This window comes from Quercus lobata, chromosome 3 (assembly GCF_001633185.2).
Source record: "Quercus lobata isolate SW786 chromosome 3, ValleyOak3.0 Primary Assembly, whole genome shotgun sequence".
NCBI classification, from domain to species: domain Eukaryota; kingdom Viridiplantae; phylum Streptophyta; class Magnoliopsida; order Fagales; family Fagaceae; genus Quercus; species Quercus lobata.
The window spans coordinates 9,173,565-9,196,010 of NC_044906.1; the positions used below are offsets into that span (position 1 = coordinate 9,173,565).

General features: G+C 36.7%; 1 long non-coding RNA gene and 1 pseudogene across 2 annotated transcripts; both read left to right on the top strand.

The window, feature by feature from the left end:
* Positions 1-1,573: 1,573 nt before the first annotated feature.
* The window catches only part of LOC115980262, an 81,562-nt pseudogene continuing 60,689 nt past the window's right edge, over positions 1,574-22,446 (top strand).
* LOC115981478 lies at positions 14,556-22,272 on the top strand. Of its 2 annotated transcripts, none has more exons than XR_004089365.1 (3): positions 14,556-14,945; positions 18,286-18,369; positions 21,868-22,272. It is a non-coding gene; the product is annotated as an uncharacterized LOC115981478 (long non-coding RNA). The 2 variants fall into 2 exon arrangements; XR_004089366.1 differs by lacking the exon at positions 21,868-22,272 and adding an exon at positions 18,972-19,188.

The following is a 22,446-nucleotide window of genomic DNA, read 5'->3' on the forward strand; positions in this document are numbered from 1 at the left end:
CGAAAAGATCCAATCAATCCTTCAGCTCTATGAGCAAGCATCGAGTCAGAATATTAACAGGGGTAAAACAAACTTGTTTTTCAGCTCTAACACTCCTTCCCAAACTCGGGAGGGTATTAAGAATTTCCTTGGAGTGGCAACCTCTCAAAGTTATGACCATTACTTGGGTCTACCCTCCCTGGTGGGCCGTGCCAAAAAGAAATCATTTAGCATCATCAAAGAAAAAATCTGGAAGAAGCTTAAGGGCTGGAAGGAGAAGCTCTTGTCCCAAGCCGGAAGGGAAATTTTAGTTAAAGCGATTGTCCAGGCGATCCCCACCTACACCATGTCGTGTTTTAAGCTCCCAAAAGGGTTGATCAAGGAAATTGAAATCCTCATACGAAAATTTTGGTGGGGTTACAAAGGTGAGCAGAAGCGCATTCACTGGATTAGTTGGGAAAACTTGTGTCTTCCGAAGTGTGAGGGGGGTATGGGTTTTAGGGAGTTAAACAAGTTTAATGACGCCCTTCTTGCCAAGCAGGTGTGGCGGTTGATGAATCATGATGAATCCCTTTTCTACAAGGTCTTCAAGGCTAAGTTTTTTCCGGATTGCTCAATATTGGAGGCAACAAGTCACCACAAAGGTTCATTCGCGTGGAAAAGTATTCTTCAATCCAAACATGTCATTGAGTCGGGTTCAATTTGGAGAGTTGGTGATGGTAAGTCAATCAAAATCCGAGGGGATAATTGGTTGCCAACCCAAAGCTGCAGAAGAGTCATTTCCCCAATTTCCTCTCTTGGCCTGGAGTCCATTGTGAGCAGTCTGATTGATGTTGGCTCCCGTTCCTGGAAAGCTGATCTGATAAAGCATGAATTCCTTCCCCATGAAGCTAGTATCATTGTTGGTTTGCCTTTGAGTCTAAACCAGGTCCCAGATTTACAAGCTTGGTTCCATTCAAGCCAAGGCAACTACTCCACTCTGAGTGCTTACCAGATGCTAGCTAAATCTGACAGGAGCCTTGTTCCAAATTGTTCCAACTTGGGTCGAAACAAAAGAATGTGGTCTGGTATTTGGTCCTTGTTGGTCCCCCCTAAGGTTAAGCACTTGTTGTGGAGAGCAACTCACGAAGCTATCCCAACTCTGCTTAATCTGTGAAAACGCAAAGTGGTCGCTTCAGTCACTTGTCCTAGGTGCCTCTCGGCTTGTGAAGACACTATACATTCCTTGTGGAGTTGCCCTGCTTTGCGGGTCATTTGGAATGCTACTGCTGCTGGTCAGAGACTTCTAAAACATAGATTCATGACATTTGCTGACCTCATGGAGAAAGTCGTTGAGATCAAAGAATGTTTTGATATCAACCTTGTAGCTGTGATTTTGTGGATGATTTGGGATTGTAGAAACTCTGATCGTGTGGGGGGCTGCTCTATTGACCTTCGTACAATACGTGCTAAGGCTTTAACCTTTCTCCATGATTTCTCTTCAGCTCAGATTCCTCGTTAGGTTCAGCCCTCGGTCTCTGGCAGCAGTAGTAGGTGGATTCCTCCTAATCCTTCGACGTATAAGGTGAATTTTGATGGGGCAATTTTTAAGGAAATGGGTGATGCTGGATTGGGCATGGTTATCCGTGATTCTGCAGGTTCGGTCATCGGTGCCTTGGCTGAAAGAATTCCTCTGCCTTGTTCAGTTGCCACGGTGGAAGCCTTAGCGTGTAGAAGAGCAATCTTATTCGCAAAGGAGATGTCCATTTTTGAAGCCTCTGTTGAAGGGGATGCTGAGATTGTTATCATGGCCCTTAAGGATGGAACGACCAGCAACTCCGAATTTGGCCATATCATCCAGGATTCCCTTGTATTAGCTAATGACCTTAGCTTTTGTGTTTTCTCTCATGTAAAAAGATTAGGCAATTCTGTTGCCCACTACCTTGCCAGAAAAGCCAAATCTGGTAATGAGCTACAGGTGTGGATTGAGTCCACACCTGATGACATAGCTCCTCTTGTGTACCGTGACTCTCTGTAGTCCTTTCCCTTTATTAATAAATTTGTGACCCTTGGGTCTGGATTCTCAAAAAAAAAAAAAAAAAAAAAAAAGGAGAAAGGGTTTCCACATAAATCTTTGTGTTCTTATGTAATTGTGCTTCCGCTGTGTTTGCTGAAATTTATTTACAGTTATATAGAATTGTTCCCAACAATAGAGTGCTGAATCTGAGAAAGACCAACAGACAACATATTGTTAGTTTAGAATAACAATTTCTTTATTTACAACCAACCAGAGAGTGCCGAACATTGTGATGAATACAAAAAGAGGCTCTTTCTCTTTCTCATTCCCATGACATCACTGAATTCGCATCAAAGCTGCAAATGCATAATAATAATATCTCTCGAAGCAATTTTTTTTTTAGTTTTTGATTGAGATAGTTCCTATGTCATACATTGTGTTTTAACATTGTTTGTATTTGGTCATGGATTAAACTAAAGTTAAGTGACATTGATATTAACATTGACCATTATTCGGCTGATTTGCTATCATTGTCATGGGCTTAAAAGATTTTTAAACCTGGTCCGGCAGAAAGAGTGTATACATAAAAATGTATGATGTATGATACCCCTATTATTTAAAAAAAAAAAAAAAAAAAAAAATACAGGATATACTCTTGAGAGTTTTTTGCTTTGTTTGTTTGTTTGTTTTTTTTTTTTTTTTTTTTTTAAGAATAAGTAAACTATATTAAGGTTAAAGACGAGCAACAGAGAAGATTGTCGAATTGATTAGGCAGAACATGGTTGGACTGCTAATATTAATATACATATATATATATATATATATATATATATTGATAGTTTTTCTTTTTTAAAGGAGAAGGGATAATTCGATAGTTGGGGATACACTCTTGAGAGTTTAGATGGGATTTTCTAAAAAGAAATAAGAAGAAATGCTAAAATGATGATATACACCAATGGTTTTGTTATAGTGGTCTCTAATGGCTGATGAATAATTATTATATACTCTCAAAATAAAGCTAACATAATATCCCATACCAATAAAAATAAACCACTTAATACAAAAATTTGACATAAACTAAAAGAGTCATGTGAAAAGGTCAAATTTTATATTAGGTGGCTTGCTTTTATTTGTGCATAGTGCCATATCAACTGAATTCTAGGGATATTTATTTGTTTATTTATTTTTGTCTATTGTATATATCAATGGTTCTTGAATGCATAACATAATTAGCAAACAAAACATGATACTCTCATTAACTTCCTGAAAAGGTAAGAATCTTGTTCAGATTCTATAAACCAAACACACCCAAGTGATTTTAGTTGAAAGATCATATATTTGAAACTCATCCAACATATAACTTTTGTGGAGTTTAGGTTCTTCTATCATTTAACTACCCATATGTTTATAATTCAAGCAACCAATTCTGAGGAGAATGTATCGCATATATCATATATATATGCATCTTTCTTCTCATTGCATGACAATTGTAGAATTCACACACTGTAAAAGGAAGCATGCATATATCCAATACATGAGATAATTATTAAGTGCTAGACTTTTTGTACTATAGACTATGCTATTCCTTGGTGCCAATAAACTCTAAACCTGATACATCTATAAGGCCCAGTTATCATGCAACTTCAATGGATTGGAAAATTTTGCAGGTAGTCCGCTTTTCAGACGTAAAGTACAGAAGGAAGTTTAAGATACCCAACAACGGATATGAAACATTTGGAAACAAACTGGTGGGTTGTTTTGTTGGTCCCCTAAAGACTCTTCTTCAAAGAAAGAATTCAACATGGTTGCAAATTCTGAAGGGGGTGGATGAGTATATCATGCTTGGATCCATGACCCTCCTACTAGGGCCTCCAGGTAGCAACATAAATACAATCTAAAATTTAATAATTAAGATCTATTGGCCAGAACATATATTACTCCTTAAGCACAAATAAAAAGAATTGGAACTAAAGCTATATACTGAGCAGGACACTAATTTGTAAAATGCTGAGATCAGTTGCAAGTTGTGCTCAAGAACTTCATAAAGGATGAAGCCATGTGAGATGAAATTCTTTTGCACTTAATGAGAGAAAAAAGTGAGAAATCCTCTTTATTAAGTGCCCAGATTAAAATTTAGGCTTTAGATTAGTCTTTCACAATGAAAAAAACAAGTTGCACCAGTAATGTCAAAAAGAAAATTATGCTCTCATCTCTTAGGAATTACATGAAGTCAGCAGTACTATACTAGAGAAAGAAATCCCTGCAACCTACAACTATTTGAAACCGCATCCTGAAAGTTTCTATCTACAAACAAGTAGCCCTATAAATTAAGATTTATTTTCATATGTAAGTATTTTATATGCGTTCATATTCATAATTTCCATTAGGCTTATTCCAAAATGCCATAAAAAGATTACTTGTATAGTAATTGAATTCTAAGATTTCACAATTGGACTATTTGATATAATTTCTAACGCATATTTGCTTGAATTTTTTATGCTACAATAAACACATCTTTCTTCATTCACCTGCAGTACAATAGCCCTTGTATGATTAGACATTTCGTTGCTACTGAACTTATCCATTAAGTAAATCTCACAATCAGTGGCAAGAGTACTCTCCTAGAAATTCTGGCAAGGAGAGCCAGTGGAAATAAGAACTCAATAGTGGAAGGTGCAGTCATGTACAACAACAAATATGCCTCTAACATTCGTCTCAATAGACTCATTGCATATATTAGCAACCAGCTTAATATGTAAGCACACAATGACCAAATTTTGGAACATGTATACATTTATCATACCATATGAGCATTCAAACACCAGTATTAATCAAAATTTAATTAAATTAGACAAATTAAATAACTTATCGGAGCTACCATGAATGAACACACAAAGTAGTCACTTGACTTCATAGTTTTCAAATAAGCATCATCCGACATCTAAATGTATTAACATAGATCCATACTTATGTGCACACAAATTTACTAACTACACAATAATCAAATTAAAGATTACTTGTTGGCATATTCACTTTCTCTTACTTGTAAAATTGCAGACACGTCCCATTTTTAACAGTTCGAGAGACGCTTGAGTTTGCTAGGGACTGCACTCAGGGGCTTCGGCTAGAGAACTTCACTCCTCGGATGAGAAAGTTCTTTGTCCATGCACTAGTAGAGGGACAGGATCCATTTTTGGAATGTGTTAGAAATCTTAAGTTTGAAACATATAGAAAACAAGCTCACAGGGGAGGCAATATCCGATGCTGATCACCAAAAGCTCACTACGGTTAAGTTAGCACTTGGAACATATTCTGTTATGATTTATGACCAACCATTTTCTGGGTGTGATCTAGCAACTACGTATGACCTAGTTGACACCATAAGAACTATTAGCAGGATTCAGTAATCTTCGGCAATGATGTCACTAACACAACTCTCTCAGGAAGTGTTCAATCTTTTCGATAGAATCATGTTGCTCACTAATGGACGTGTTTTGTTCCAAGGCCCCCATCAAGATGCCATTCCTTACTTTGCCAAACTCGAGTTAGTGTACAGTAACATGGTAGTAGTCACAGCCAAAATAGCAAAGCTAATATGTGCATACCCTTCTTTATAAGTAACAATGTTCAACATAACATTAGAAAGCAGTAACACTAGTTAATTATTCAGGTACATAAAACCATCATATGTGGACTCCAATGAGTTTCTCGAAGATATTGCAGCTGGAGATGGTTTTCAGTATATTGTACCTGGAGCAACGCCCTTAGTAGAGTGCTACAGAGCATCAGATCACTACAAAGATGTAATGAGGATTGTTAATGGAGATGATGCGAAGCACACCTACTGGGTGGAAAGTGAGCTTGGGATTGGGTTATCCCTTAAAACGCCATCCAAATTCCATAGCACAATCAATGCATAGCCAAGAAGAGAGACAGGTAAAGAAATCATTCCATGAGAATATCAATAACCTATCAAAGTAAACTCTATATATGCAGCTGGAACTGATTCAAGAATTTAACTGAAGCAGTTTATTCCAACAATTAATGATTACTAACATGATTTCAAAACTAGTGGTGTCAAAACTCTCAACCAAAGTAGGGCACTCAGGGGGGATCGAAAGCACTGGAAGAGTTCAAGTCGGGGATGTGATCACAGCAATATCTATGAACAATGAAGAAATGCAATACCTATCAGTGGGATCTCAAATAATTAAGCACAATCATGCCTCACATGCATATGCTATGCTGAAGCAGGCAAGAGGTCACACTTGCCTCTAAGTTAAGCGCTGTAAAGAACAAGTATATAAAAAGATTTTCCTACCAACAAGAAAGGACTAATGAGATATCAGCTTATTGGTTTTCAAATGTAATGAAAAATACTGACATTCAAACCAATGTGAGAAACAAAAGATATACTACATGATTTGTACTTACAGAGGTTATCTGTTATTTAGGAGGAGTATCAAGCTCAGTGGAAGCAGTTCCAAAGGCCCTTTGTACAAACATGGTTGCAATCAACCAAGACTTTGACTTACAAGCAAATCAAGATCACCAAAAGGCTTCATGCTATAATCAAATTAAGGCTATTCCAGGTTAATACTACCATATCTTCACAGCTTTCCTTGCTCATGAAGGTCACAAAAATCATCTGACATGTCAAAATTTCAAGTTATTGAATATCTAGAAAAGCCACGTCTACAGAACCAATGTGGAAGGAAAACCCTGATCTTTATTTCATTAAGTATCCCATACTTATTTAAAAATAAATAAATAAAAAGAATCCCACCAATCTTCCTTGAACCATGGTGTTTGGTGGCATGAGTTGTTGGAATTGCTGCCACCAAGGTCAAATGTTACAAGTTTGGTATAGTGAAAAGAGAAACAAAGAATATTAAAAACTAACCCATTTTTAAACTTTGCAGGCAATTGTGCTGGGAATATTTGTAGGAACACTATTTTACAAACTTGGGGGACAATATGACCAACAGCAAATGAATTCCGTAAGGGCCCTAGGGTTTGTATCCACCATGAGTATTATGCTCCTAAATCTTGTACAGCTTCCTCTCTACATGCTCCAAAGGCCAATATTTTACAAGCACAGGGCCCAAAGATTCTTCAGAACTTCATCATATATCACAGCTCATTCCATAGTCAATCTCCCACAGACTCTCATAGAAGTAATCTTCTCAATGACTTTTCCCTATTGAAATATCTATAGCTTTCAAATAACTCAGACATATAATAATTCTTGCAGGCACTTGCATATACTCTGTGTGTTTATTTTTTAGTAGGGCTATCAATGGCAGGAGATGGGGCACCATTCTTTGAGTATCTAATGCTCTTATTCTTAGTAGCATACTTTGGCTCATCAGTATTCTTCTTTATTAGTGCTATCTCTTCAATTCAAGAAGTTGGGAATGCTTTAGTAGGTACTTCTACTTCTTTGACAACAGTTAATCTAACTTACAATGATGATTTCCACAAGTTATTATTAGGACCTTAATGGAAATGAAAGAAATTGAAATAAGTCCCATCCTGCAAAAAGGTGGTTTTTGCTGTCCAAAAGCATCAACACTACATTGTTTGGATTTTGAATTTCCAAAATTGAACACTAATGGAAGGACCTGATGTCCCACAGCATGAGCATGTTCACTACAGAAGTTCTTAATCAGTTGCATAAATACAGAGATTGTATATTCATACATTTGATTGTAAGTTGTAACATTAGGAAATATCTTAGTCACATATAAGGCCTGGCTACCTTGAATTAGCCATAGATTTTGTGCTTCCTTCATAGTATGGTTGCTACTGCTTAGATTTCGTGTTTTCTTTCTGATTTGGTAGCTGCTGCTTTCTTTCTTTATGCAGTGGGTGGTTATGCATTTTTCTTCATTGAATCCAAAACGCTTGAGTTTTCTGTTGAGGAAGGGGCTTCTTATTACTTATTACGGATCTTTGAGAGAGGCCTTACCTCAATGCACTCTGTTTTTATGGGGAAGGAGAGTGCAAACCAATTCTTGTTCCATTTGGAGGAACTAATTTCAAAGCAATCACCTGGTCATTATGTAAGAACAATTAGAGAGGGTGATATTTTTTTCATCCTTCAATTGGGGTCCAACGCCCATGGCACGTTTTTAATGGTTTCTGAACTTCTTCATGGTCGGCGGAAGGGTAACATAGTGATACTAGAGGGAAGGTTGGGTAGTGGCTGGTTTGGCTTTGGCTTAAACCTGAGGAAAATTTTAAAACCAACTTCCCTGAGTAGTCAGGGATTGCTTCATAGAATACAAAGTGCACCAAAGGCTGATGTGGTGGTGGTGGTTGGTAGACCTTATAATCACGGCGGTGCAAAAAATACAGGTAAGGAGAAAATTTCGATCTTTCAAAATTTGAAACCTTCAATTCCCAGTAATTCATACCGTGATCAAGGTGAGAGTTATTCTAAGGAAGATACGGCACAATTCGGGGCTGATATTTTGTCTAATATTAATGTGATTGCCAAAAGAGATTTACTGACTCTAGACATCTCTTTACCTGTGGAGTGTGGGAAAGAGGGGCAGTGGGCTGTGGTTTCTTCTTTTACTAAAGATGTGGGCTCCAATCAAATTAGCCATGGAATGTGGCCCAATACTTTCAAGGGCCGTAACATGTACGCCCAAAACTGGGCCCCCAAACCTAAGCCTAAAGCCCAACCTCAGCAACCTATTATTTCTAAGCCTAAAGACCAACCTCAACAACCCATTATTTCTAAGCCTAAAGCCCAACCTTAGAAACCCATTATTTCTAAGCCTAAAGCCACCCACTCTCATCAAAGCACCGATATGATGCCGATGAAGCTTACCTCCCCCTCCATGCACCTTCAACTACCTTTACCACCAACGAAACTTCTAACCCACCGAGGAGCACCACTAGTAACGACACCGATATGCTTCCGACGTCCACCATCATCAAGGACACCACTTCGTTGTCCGACATCGTCATCTCCCCACCAATGAAGAACAGCACTCCTCCATCGACGATCGATATCAATATCTCCCCACCACTGAAGAACAGCCCCATCACCAACAGCAGCAGCCCTTGTCCACCACAGGCTGATTCTTTACAATTTGGGTCTGTGTTGGGCATCAACCTCCCACCGTTCACCAACAACATTTCTCAATCGAGCACTACTGCGATGGCCAGTGCTACGCTCTCCGATTTGCCAGTAGCTCCCGCGCTAGTTACAGCTGAGGATTGTCATGTTGAGCCTCACCCCTCCATTAAGAATTTCATTGAAGATTTAGAGCACACCTAGGGTAATTCAGAGAAATGGGTCTTAAAGCTTCGTGGAAGGAGGCAGATAGCTATTCCTCTCTCACTTTACCACTCTCCTGGGAGCTTATCGGATTTTTCTGATCTCGAGGGAGCTGTGGGACAGGGTAACAACACTTTCAAGGAAGAAGGGCATATTGTTAGTTGGGCGGATGAATGTGATGGTGCTTTGGATAATGTTTCTGTTGTTTCAGGGTTAGATTGTGAGTTGGGGGAATCTGATGGGGGTCTTGTAAATTGGGAAAATGTTAAAGAACCATTGGTTATGCAACCTTTGGCGATGGCTAACCCAGTTGCTCTACTTGTAGAAGTGGTAAATGCTTCCACTCAAGTATCACCATGGTTTGAGAAACGAATTAAAGCCTTTAGGAAATCTGTGGATACTTCCTTGGAAGGCTTCAAAGCGGAAATTACTGGGATTTTTTTAGCTTTGGAGGCTAGGAAGAAAGCTAAAATGTAGGCAGATAAGACAAGTTATAAAGGGCGTCGGGAGTTGAAAAGTCTGCTAAATTCTTGGAACTTTGAGAATAACTCTGATTTGGTAGGAGTTGCTAGTGGGGAACGGGATTCTGTGGTGCCTCAATGAATCTGAAAATTATCTCCTGGAATGTGAGGGGGCTGAATGATTGTGAAAAAAGACTTCGAATTCGGAATATGATCAGAGGTTGGGGTGCAGACATTATTTGTCTACAGGAAACAAAAATGGAATTGATAACAAGGAGAGAGATTCGGAGCTTGTGGGGTTGTCAAAATTTGGATTGGCTATATTTGGGCTTTATAGGTGTGTCGGGGAGTGTTTTGGTGATGTGGGCTAGAAGGATGGTGGAAAAAATTGACGAAGCAATGGGAAGGTTTTCTGTCTCTTGCAAATTTAAAAATGTGGTAGATCATTTTGTTTGGGCTTTCACTGGTGTATATGGACCAAACTCTAATCATGATCGGCGACTGCTTTGGGAAGAGATGGCTGGTATTCATAGTTGGTGGAATGTGCCTTGGTGCATTGGAGGCGATTTTAATGTCATGCGATTTCCTTCAAAGCGACTTGGTGCAAACTCTTTCTCTTCAGCCATGCTTGATTTTTCAGATTTCATTTCTGAACACAATCTTATTGATTTACCATTGGAGGGAGGTACTTTCACTTGGTCTAATTCTAGAGAAGTGGCTTCGCGGTCTAGGCTTGACAGGTTTCTTCTCTCTTCTGATTTGGAAGAGCACTTTCCTAATATTCGTCAAAAAAGACTGCATAGATTACTTTCAAACCACTTTCCAGTTCTGTTAGAAGGGGGAAATTTTCAAAGAGGCAACCGTCCTTTTCGCTTTGAGAATATGTGGTTAAAGGCAGAGGGTTTTGTGGAGAAAGTGAGAACTTGGTGGGAGTCCTATCATTTTCAAGGTTCCCCTAGCTTTCGGTTTGCAAGCAAATTGAAAGCTTTGAAGCTAAATTTAAAGAAATGGAATGTAGAAGAATTTGGCAATGTGGAGGATAAGATGAACAAGTTATGGAAGAACCTTGAAGCACTTGACTTGCTGGAAGATAGTCGTCCTCTATCATATGATGAGACTTTGGAAAAAGAATGGCTTCGCATTAATCTTGAAAAGGTAACTCTTATGGTTAAAATATGTTGGAGGCAGAAATCTAGGGCCCTTTGGATCCGAGAGGGGGATAGAAACACTAAGTTCTTTCATAGAATAGCAAACTCCCACGGAAGATTTAATACTATAGACAATCTGTTGGTGGAAGGTGAATTGATATCGGATCCTAATTCAATAGCAGCTTGCATCTCTCATTTCTACAAACAATTGTACTCTGAAAATGAGGGCCAAAGACCAGTGCTTGATGAAGTGGAATTCTCTATGATTTCTGAGGAGGAAGTTGCTTGGTTAGAGAAACCATTTGAGGAAGAGGAGGTATATGGTGTCATCCAAGGTTGTAACGGCAATAAATCTCCAGGACCAGATGGTTTCTCAATGGCTTTCTTTAAGGCTTGTTGGGACTTTTTAAAACTTGAAATTATGGAGGTTCTTGCCATTCCATTCACAAGTTGTCTTTGAGAAAAGCCTTAATGCAACTTTCATTGCTCTCATTCCAAAGAAAGTAGATGTTGACAGTGTGAGAGACTTTAGACCTATTAGTCTTATGGGTAGTATTTATAAAGTCATTTCCAAGTTGCTGGCTAATAGGCTGAGAAGGGTGGTTACTGGAATTATCTCTAAGTCTCAAAATGCTTTTGTTCTGGATAGACAAATCCTAGATTCTGTCTTAATTGCTAATGAGTTTTTGGATAGTAGGCTCAAGGCAAGGATACCTGGGGTTTTATGTAAGTTGGATATGGAGAAAGCTTTTGATCATGTCAACTAGGATTTTCTTATGTATATGTTGCAGCGTTGCAAATTCTCTAAGAAATGGAGAAAGTGGATTCTGTTTTGTATCTCCACAGTGAGATTTTTGATTTTGATAAATGGCTCCCCTAAGTATTTCTTTGAGAGCTCTAGGGGGCTGCGCCAAGGAGATCCTCTCTTCTCGCTCTTATTTGCTATTGTTATGGAGGCATTAAGTTGTTTGTTGGATGGTGCGGTTCTGGCTGGACACATTTTGAGTTTCACTGTTGGTACCAGGTCTAATACCCCCCCTGATGGTGACACATCTACTCTTTGCGGATGACACTTTAATTTTTTGTGATGCTACAGTAAGTCAAATTGAATATTTGTGGGAGATTTTAGCCTCTTTTGAGGCCGTGTCAGGGTTGCACATTAACCTGGCTAAGTCAAAATTAGTTCCAGTTGGAGAAGTGACTAATATGGGGGAGCTTGTGGCATTGCTGGGTTGTAGACAATCATCTTTGCCAATGACATACTTGGGACTGCCGTTAGGTGCTAAATTCAAGGACAGGGCGATTTGGAACTCTATCCTAGAAAGAATGGAGTGAAGATTAACGAGTTGGAAGCAATTATACTTATCAAAAGGTGGTAAGATTACCTTAATCTAAAGCACTCTCTCAAGTTTGCCAACTTATTTCCTATCTCTCTTCCATATTCCTGCAGATATTGCTATTCATATTGAGAGGCTTCAAAGAAATTTTCTGTGGGGTGGGATAGATGAGTCTCCTAAATTCCGACTAGTAAATTGGGCCCAGGTTTGTTCTCCATTGCAATATGGTGGTTTGGGCATTAAAAATTTGAGAACCTTCAATCAAGCTTTGTTGGGGAAATGGTAGTGGAGATATGGAAGAGAGACAACCCATCTCTGGAGGCGGGTTATTGAGGCTAAATATGGGAATGATTGGGGAGGTTGTTGTACAAAAGAAGTCTCTAATCCTTATGGTGTTAGTCTTTGGAGAACCACAAGACAAGGCTGGCTAGCCTTTTCAAAATCCATTCAGTTCAAGGTTGGTGTTGGTGACAGAATTAAATTTTGGCATCATGTGTGGTGTGGGAGCTGTACTCTTTGGGAGGCTTTTCCGGAGCTCTATAATATTAGTTGTAATAAGGAGTCTTCTATTGCATATGTTATGCACTTTCCTAACCAGAGGCTTCACTGGGATCTTCTTTTTTCTAGAGCTCCCCAAGATTGGGAAACAGAACATTTTTCACTTTTCTAGATCTTATCAATTCAATGCCCCTTAATGGTGAAGTTTAGGACAAACTATGCTGGAAACCAACTGGGAATAAGAATTTTAAAGTGAGTGAGTACTATCTCTCCCTTTCCTCTACTCTCGAAATTTCTTTCCCTTGGAAGCCTGTGTGGCATTCAAAGGTCCCTAGTAAGGTTGCTTTCTTCTCTTGGACTGCCTCATTGGGTAAGATTTTGACTACTGAAAATTTATGGTATAAGGGTGTCACAGTTGTAGATTGGTGCTATATGTGTAAAAAGAGTGGAGAATTGGTGAATCATCTTCTTCTTCATTGTCCTATTGCTTATGAATTATGGTCTATGGTGTGGGCTCTATTTGGTCTTCAATGGGTTATGCCGCATGGTGTCTCTGATTTATTTTCGAGTTGGCAAGGTTCCTTTGGTGGGCATCGGAGCATTGATTTACGGAGGACTGTCCCACATTGTGTCCTATGGTGTATTTGGCGAGAACGGAACTCATGATGTTTCAAAGGGAAGGAACGATCTATTTTAGAAGTTAAATCTCTTCTTCTTCACACCTTGCTAGAGTGGAGCTCTTTCTTTAATCTTTTCCCTTGTTCTAATTTTTTAGAAATGCTTGATCTTTGTAATTTTTGTGTTTGATGTACTATTTTCCATGTACACCCCCGGTGTACTTGGACTTTTGATTAATACAATTCCGTTATTTATCAAAATAAATAAATAAATACAGAGATTGCAATCAATGATGCATCCTTAAAATTCATTTAGAAAATTCTCAAAATTGCCATGCTCCTGGGAAAAAAAATGTATTATGATAATCACCTCATCAATCTCATATATACATAAAACAATCAATATTTCAAAGTTCTTTTTGAGTGAATGCTGCTTGAGATAGCACTACTTTTACATCAGGTATGAAACCCACTGTGTAATTTCTTGTACTTCGTGCAGGTCTACTTGTCTCGGTCTTCCTACTCTTCAGTGGCTTTGTGATCTATCCATCCAACATTCCAACTTACTAGAAGTGGCTTGTTTACCTGAACCCAATCACTGGGCCAATGTCTCATTTTGCAGGCTCCAGTTTAACAAGGGATACACAGAGCCCTGCTCAAAGTACCTTGGTGAACTTCCTTTATGTGACCAATTCCCATCAATGACAATTGGAAAAGTTTTATGAGCTTTCACAGGATGCTAAGATACTATGGCTTTCTTATGTTATTCTCCTGGGATGGATAGGAATTGCCAACTTGTTAACAGTGTTGGGGCTAAAGAAGATAGAGTTCATTGGGATGAGTTAGTCTCTGCCCCGTCTCAAAAAGACCCCTATAATAAGAAAGTATGAGGAAGACAAAGAGAAAGAATTTCAGTCATACAACAGCAATAGCCAACATTTAATTTCACAACAAGAAGGAATCAATCAATCAATATATTACTAAAAGCTGAGACGTAGCATTTAATGTTGCTATGCTCACATTAAGCCATGTCAGCAGGCATGTCATTCTCATCCTCTTTTTTAAATTTTTAATTCAATTTGAAAATATTTTTTGCCAAATTTTAATTCAATGTCCAGCCTTATCTCTACTTTAAAGTCCACTTCTTATACATTTAAACTCACTATAAAGTCCAAGCCCACACCCAAAGTCTTTTCAGCTAACTCTCTTTGTCAAACCTAATTACTTTTCACGATTACAACATATAATATTCCCCTGCCTTCTGTTACATGGAGCCCTATCTCTACTTTAAATTCCAGCCCACACCCAATGCCTTTTCAGCTAACTCCTTTTGTCAAACTTGAATGCTTTTCACGGTTACAGCTTATGCCTTTCCTTTTAAGGTTTAGTTCCTTCCCATACCCAACCTGTTTCAGCTTCTGTTCTATCATTTCACGTTTTGTTTCATCCACCCCATATCACGATTTCAGCTTCTGTTCTACTATTTCACTCACGGTTTCATCTTCCTGTTCTACGGTTTCAGCTTCTATTTTCGCTTCTAACGGCAGCCTCTCTGTCTTCCTTCATCTCCTTACATCCATATAAATACTGACATAAGCCGGGTGATTCAGTTGAGGTATCCCTACATCCTAATTTCTTTTGTGCTCTATTCTTTTGCTTGATGGTTTTTTTTTTTCCTTTCTACTTTTGTTTCTGCCTTTTTCGTGCTGTGGTGTGGATGGTTGTTACGTTACATTTACTTTCTAAATCATTTTTGTTGGGGTGTTGAATTTGTTACTGTTGGGTTATTTAATTGGAGCACTGCTTCTTTTGGATATGTCCTGAGTTCTTTTGGGGATGTTCTAGGTCGGGAAAACCCAAAAATTGGGTATGTTCATTATGCACGTAGAGATTTATTTTGGCTGTCTATTTGGTTGCAACACCTGTGTTCTATGATATCAATTTTTGATATCTTTGTTTTAGGTTGAGAAGTCTAGAAACAAAGACTTTCTGTTATGTAATTTTTTCCCCTTTACTAGATATGGTTTTTTATTTTTATTTTTTATTTTTAATGGTGGAATGCTTGAAATAAATAATGGAAACCAGTAGGCTATGATAGTTCTTTATGCATGACAAGAGAAGAGAGGCCAACCCTTCACCACCCTCAAAATGTTCGACAAAATGCCCGAGCCAAACTGTAAAAAAGGGGGCTTGGGCTTCGAGGCATGGCTTATAAAGATAGTGTTGACATTAGGCATCCTCCAAGTTTTATTGTATATTTGTGGTCAAACGCTTCAAAGGAACAACCTGAAGACTACATTAGGATTATCAAAGACATATGAAAACTATTAACATCAAGCTATTATTCTTGCCATGAGAAATGCCACAGACACATTAAGGTTCAGTTGGTTTAACCATAGTTAACCTAATTAATCTTTAAATGAACACTCTTTATGATCCAGATCCACACACGAATCCAAGGATTTTTTTTTTTTTTTTTTGAAATGCCAGGCAAGCTTCAATAGATAAATAGAAACTGATCAGGGTAAAGACTATTCATTCAAAGTATCCTTCTTGATCACATTCACAAACTAATCAGGGTAAGGACTATTCATTAACAAACCCCTGCCACCTATTATTGAGAACCCATTTGGCTAAGTAATGAGCTGCTAGATTAGCTTCACAATTTATCCAAGAGAATGCCATTGGATTCAACTTTTTAGCCATATCACAAGTGTCTTCTACTGTCTACAATACATATAGCTTGCCAAGGAACAGAGATAGGCCTTTCCCTTTCAAAGTTTTGTTAATAGCATTGATACAAATCTTTTAAGTCTCCTTCAGTTACTACTTTCCTCAAATTTAGTTCTTGACTCAATAAAACTGCCCATCTAATTCCTTTTACCTCAGCTGCACACACTGTAGTGTTACATACCATCCTTTTGCCCCCAGCAATCACCTTGCCCTTCCAAAATCCCTTCCAAGGCACTTTGTAGGCTGTTTGCAACCTTAGTCATTGAGGGGTGAAGTACACTTTCACTTACACAATCCAATGCCAGGGATGCAACAAATGCCAGTGCCTCCATTTCCAATGGGGTAGGTGGTGGTACTTTTGGGTCCAAAAACCTGTGAATTTTCTTTTGGGTAGTGTATGGGACTATGAAATCAACTATAAGCCTTTGCTCACCACTAATAGTTTTCATAGATTTGTGGTCAAATGTTTGATAGTCTGATTTAATAGGAGCAATCAAATCTTTTGTTTAGCAACCAGAATTAGGTCACCTTGATTTGACCTTCTAATTCAGTGTTTGACTATTTTGTTTCTCTGAAACTTTGATTTGTTTGTCTCTCTCTGCCAATCACCCCTCTAAAAAATATTGCTTTATTATTTTGGCGTGGAGTTGAGGGCTTAATTAACTAGATTCTCTGTTATATGCACAAAAATTGTTTGATGAAATACTTGATTGTTTTGTTCCTTCTCTAGAATTAAGTCCAAAAATTGTAAATGGAGATGTTCTTGTTACACAGTATATACATGGTCTTGGCAGTATATAATGTCCATTTAGCACATGGTTTATTTTAGATTTTTTTTTATTTTTTATTTTTTTATTTTAATCTGTGATGTACTTCTTTTTGTAGAATTGCTTTCTTGGTTTTAATCCCTATTTGAAAGTAGGAACGTAGACAAGAAAAGCTAAGATTCACTTAATTTTCTATCATTTTGTCTTGGTACGAATTTTCTTTTCTCCCTTTTGTTTAGTATATAGATACTCATTGACTTGAATTCAAGCTTGATTCACATTACTAATCAATTATAGAATACATGACAGAGCATGCTCAATGTCTAACAAGTACACATGACATGACAGTACATGCTCCATGTCTTTCAAACAATCAATATGTAAAATCCATTTACAATCTACGAACCCAACTATGTTACCTATCATATTAGGTGAAAGCTTTGTTATTCTATTCAGATTAAGTTCTTGGTCTTAGGCTCTTAAAAGCTTTCTTTGAATTGTCTATGCTGGTAATTATTTGTATGCTTCATTAATGGTATGTACTTAAATGACTCCAAGCAGTTTTACCATATATTTTTTAACAAATTTGCATTTAAATGTATATTTTTGTGTTTTTTTAGGGCCTGGCTTTAGTTTTGGTTTGGCATAAACTCGAAACAAATGCCACAAATATCTAGATTTGTGACTTTTGTATTCTTAATGTTTGACTAAAACTATATGGTACCATTTAAACATGTTTCATATAAGCTTTTGAGGTCTTAGGTCATGTTGTATTTAAATATGACAAAAGATAGTACCATTTTCCACCTTAGTACAGTTAGTATTGGTGTTTTATATATAACTTGGATAGATTGAATTTGTTTTGTGTGTATACTCACTTTTGTTATTTATTTCTAAATTTCATGATGAAGACTAATAGAATACTTATTTTTCATGAAGATTTTTAATATATTGGATTTTTAAAAATAAATCAATAATTGGGCTCAAGTTACTTGAATCATACATGTATCCGTTTAATTTTCTTTCTTGGTTGCTTTGTACTTCCTACCATTTAACAGTTTAAATATTTTTTCCTTGCTTTGTTTAATTTTACTTATTGTTGACTTCTTCAAAGAGTAGTATTACAAAAAATAAAAAATAAAATGAGAAAGGGAGAATTAGAGGTTGTGGGTCATAAGTCGTAGCCACATCCATTAGAATTTGAAGTTGGGTTATGCTTAAATAAGTTAGGCTCAAATTATTTGCAAGGACTTCCACAATTTTGGGCATGTTTGGGGTGGACATATTTGATGCTATTCTCCTTCTAGGCTAGATTTATGATCAATAATAATGGTTAGGTGCTTTTTTTTTTTTTTTTTTAATTTATTTTAAATGTACAGTTGTGTATTGATGAGATTGTCCTCATTCAAGTAGTTAGCCATTTGCTCTAACATCTAAATTTGGAATGATGTCCAGGGGCTATCATGGTTGTTGAAGCATCAAAGCCGATTGCAGTGGTTGATGCGTATGGGTTTTTTAAGTACAAAAAGTAGAATGTTTGTGAGTTTCATTTAGTTTCCAACTTATAATATATAAATTTGGTGTTTTACATTCATGAGGTGAAGTGTTGTTTGACTGGCCCGTCCTTATGAAACATGCGTGAAACTGTGATTTGAATAGGAAAATATGACAAAATCCTATTTGTTATTGGTGCAATTGTTGTGAGAAGTCCAAATTAATTAGATAGGTAATTTGCAGTGATGATTGTATGGTCTAGAAGTTCTATAATCTTTGTGATGATTGGGTTTTGATGCATTGCTAATTTGATTTTCCACTAAAGAATAGTAAAATGTTCTGGATTAATCTCCCATCCTTATTTTTAATTTTTTTGGTTTGGTTAATTTGTGAAATACTTGGTTTTTTTAGTATAATAATAGTTGTCTTCCCTTTGTCAAGAGATTACATTAATAGGCTTGTCACACTCTCTCTCCCCTTAGCTCTCAATTTGTGACATTCATTTTCTCTAATTATTTTTCTTTTGCTATCTTTTCTATTTGTTTACATAGCCAATCATAGGATTTATCTTAATATAATATTTTTATGGGAATAGATTTTTTATGTTTTTTTTTTTTTTTTTAATGCAACTTCAATTTGTTTGATAGTTGGAGATTATTGGATTTGAATCTTGAATGTCTCCATTGGAAACACCAAGAGGTGCCAATTAGTTGAATTACAAAGTTCGTGGCGGATTTTGCCAATTTGAGTTTGACTCAATCTTAATATCTTTAGTTGTAAATTTATTGATATTAAGATGTAAGCGCAGTTGTACATTTATTTGATTTATTGATTCTTTTGTAATATTTATTAAACCAAATGTAAGAGCACATTATGATTATTATAATATATTACTTCATAATATTTGTATGTATCTCATTTTTAATGATATTGTGTGTAAAATTGACTGTTTCATCACAAGAAATGTTCAAGCTGCATTTTTCATCTTATATTGGAGTTGATAGCTTTCAATTGTTGAAATTAGAGAGATGTTTAAACCTGAACATGTTAACATTTGATTTAAAACAATCCCGTGCAACGCACGGGTTAGCGACTAGTATATTACTAAAAGTTGAAGCGTAGCAATTAATATTGCTACGCTCACATTGAACCACATCAGCAACCATGCCATTTCCATATTCTTTTTTGAATTTTTAATTTAATTTTAAAATAGATTTTACAAATTTTAAAATACTAACAAAACTAAAATTATTTCCAGCTTTATCTCTATTTTAAAGTCCAATTTTTATACATTTAATCCCACTATAGAGCCCAAGCCTAGGCCCACACCCAAAACCTTTTCAACTACATCCCTTCATCAATCCTGATGTTTTTTCATGGTTACTATTCCCTTTCCTTCTGTTACACGATTCAAATTCCTGTCCCCCACGTTTTGATTCATTGTTTCAGGCTTAATCCCTTCCCCTTCCCCACCTTTTGATTCTCACGGTTTCAGCTTCTGTTCTACTGTTTCACTCACGGTTTCATCTTCCTGTTCTACGGTTTCAGCTTCTGTTTTGGCTTCTAATGGCAGCCTCTCTTTCTTCCTTCCTTCCTTCCTCTCCTCACATCTATATAAATACTGACATAAGCGGGTGGTTCAGTTGAGGTATCCCTACATCCCAATTTCTTTTGTGCTCAATTCTTTTGCTTGATGGTTTTTTTCCCTTTCTACGTTTGTTTCTTAGGGTGTTGAATTTGTTTTTGCTAGGTTATTTAATTGGAGCACTGCTTCTTTTGGGTATGTTCATTATGATTTTCTAGCTATATTGAATCTATATATTAAATCTGTCACCTTTTACTATTTCGTGTTGTGCTCTATTCTTTTGCTTGATGTTGTTTTTTTTTTTTTTTTTTTTTTTTTTTTTTTTCTACATTTGTTTCTACCTAGGGTGTTGAATTTGTTACTGCTGGGTTATTTAATTGGACCACTGCTTCTTTTGGGTATGTTCATTATGATATTCTAGCTATATTGAATCTATATATTAACTCTGTCATCTTTTACTAGAATTGGCCAAACAATTGGCGTGGGTTTTTTTGAAACCTCTGGAGTCACATCTAGGATTTTTAATTATGCGAGAGAATGTGCAGTCATATTATAGTACCAATTGACTTGGAATGTAAAGATTTTAGTAGCTTTCCCTTGTGTGAGTTGTGACCCCTAAAAGAATCATGCTGTATATATCTATTTTAATATTCTTCAGTACTTGAGATACTTTTTTTGTGGATTCTTCAGTACAGATAGAGTAGAAACCTTCATATGCTAATTTTAGAAATACATTTTTGTGGATTCTTCTCTGTCTCTCTCTTTTTCTTTACCACTCTCTGAATGATTCCTCCAACAAAATAAAACATGGTTCCCCTTATTATGAATGTCAATTCAACTCAACTTTCTTCTACATGGTGAGATGAACCTGGATGAGAGGATTACATTATCTTAATTGTTGTGTTTTATTATTTTTGTTGAAACTTTTGGCATTTAGTACAAGTATCATGTCAAAAAGTTGTTCACACTTGGTAATCAAAATTTGGAGTTTCAAATCACCATCATCTAATCATCTTTGATAGTTGTCCCATGAAAGAAAGATTGTTTCATAGCCTGACAGTACTACAATTTCATAGCCTGACAATATTGCATCTCACATATTATCCATTTCATGTCTCACTTGCTATCTTACTGCACATCAATCTTCCTTAAGAAAAAAACTGTGATGGTTCTGCTTTGGCTAAATCCTCCATAGATGCTAATAACCCTCTTGCACCTTTTCCCAGAACAAACTGATCGTAGAAAATCATCACTTCTTTCAATAATCCTCATCATAAAGACTAATCCCGCTTCCTCTACCTTTACTTTGTAGGATTTCTTTTCAATATATATTATAGAACTCCCTTGACATCTTATTTCAAGAATGGTGAAGTACTTACTTTTTCTCCACTAAAAAGGTTCCAGAAAAAGTTTCTGACTAACCAAGCGGTGGCTTAAGAAAAGAGTGAGGACTTCATTGAAAATGAATTTTACACCAGTGCACCGGATTAACTATCAAACAATGCCTTATCTTTTGATACCCAAAATAAATAAATTAGATTAAGAAATTGATTACAAATTTAATTGGGGTCAAGGAGGAAATTTTAATTTTATAGAAATCATATTCTAGAATTCAAATGCCCCCACCCCAACTATCGATGTAAAAAAAGGTTTAAAATTTTATAAATTCTTTCTTTCTATTGATTCTATTGTTTAAAGAGAAAACTTACCCCAGGATTCAAATAATCCAATTTGAGGCGAAGAGTCTTTAGGATTCTAACTTGATTTTGGCCATGTGTGAATTGGACTAGACCTGTTTTTACATTTTCCTTGTGAGTTAGACCTTTTAAAAGGTTTGACATTTGCATGGATGGAGATAAAACCCTCTGGTATAACTCCATATGGTTTCTTAGTCCCCTTTTTAAATAGGCGTAGAGTGTTGTGCAAGATGTTACAAGTGCCATTCAATTGTTTTTCAGGTCAGGTACTAATTATTAAGGAGGTAAACGCCACCATCTTCTCATGAATTACTAAGGTTCCCAAGCCATCTGAAATGGGTGATTGTAGACCTATCTATGTTGTAACATAATCTATAAATGCATTACTACAGTCTGGGCCAATAGGATTTAAGCCTTGGCTTAAGTATATTGATTGGTCAGCACCAAACCACACTTGTCATGGGAAGGAATATCGAAGAGAATGTTCTCTTAATGAAAGACATGAGGGATGCTGTGTGCTTTTTGTAAATTGTACAGCTCATGGCTGTATGAAATGGTGGCCATTAAATTAGTATAGAGTTTGTGTTTTCTTTTTTATGAGATCCCTTGTGAATTTTTTCCACTAATTTGGATGGTTCTCCAATATTATAGTGCTGCCTTAAACAACTGACTGTTTAAACCTTCAAATTCGTCCTTTTGTACTCCACTATAATAATTAATTTAAAAGAAAAGAATCTGAATCCTATTTCTCTTTCTTATGAATCATAGGCTATGATGTTACTGAAGATGTTTCTGAAATCCTCTTAGCTCTTCTTTTCTTTTTTTTTTCTTTTTTTGGCC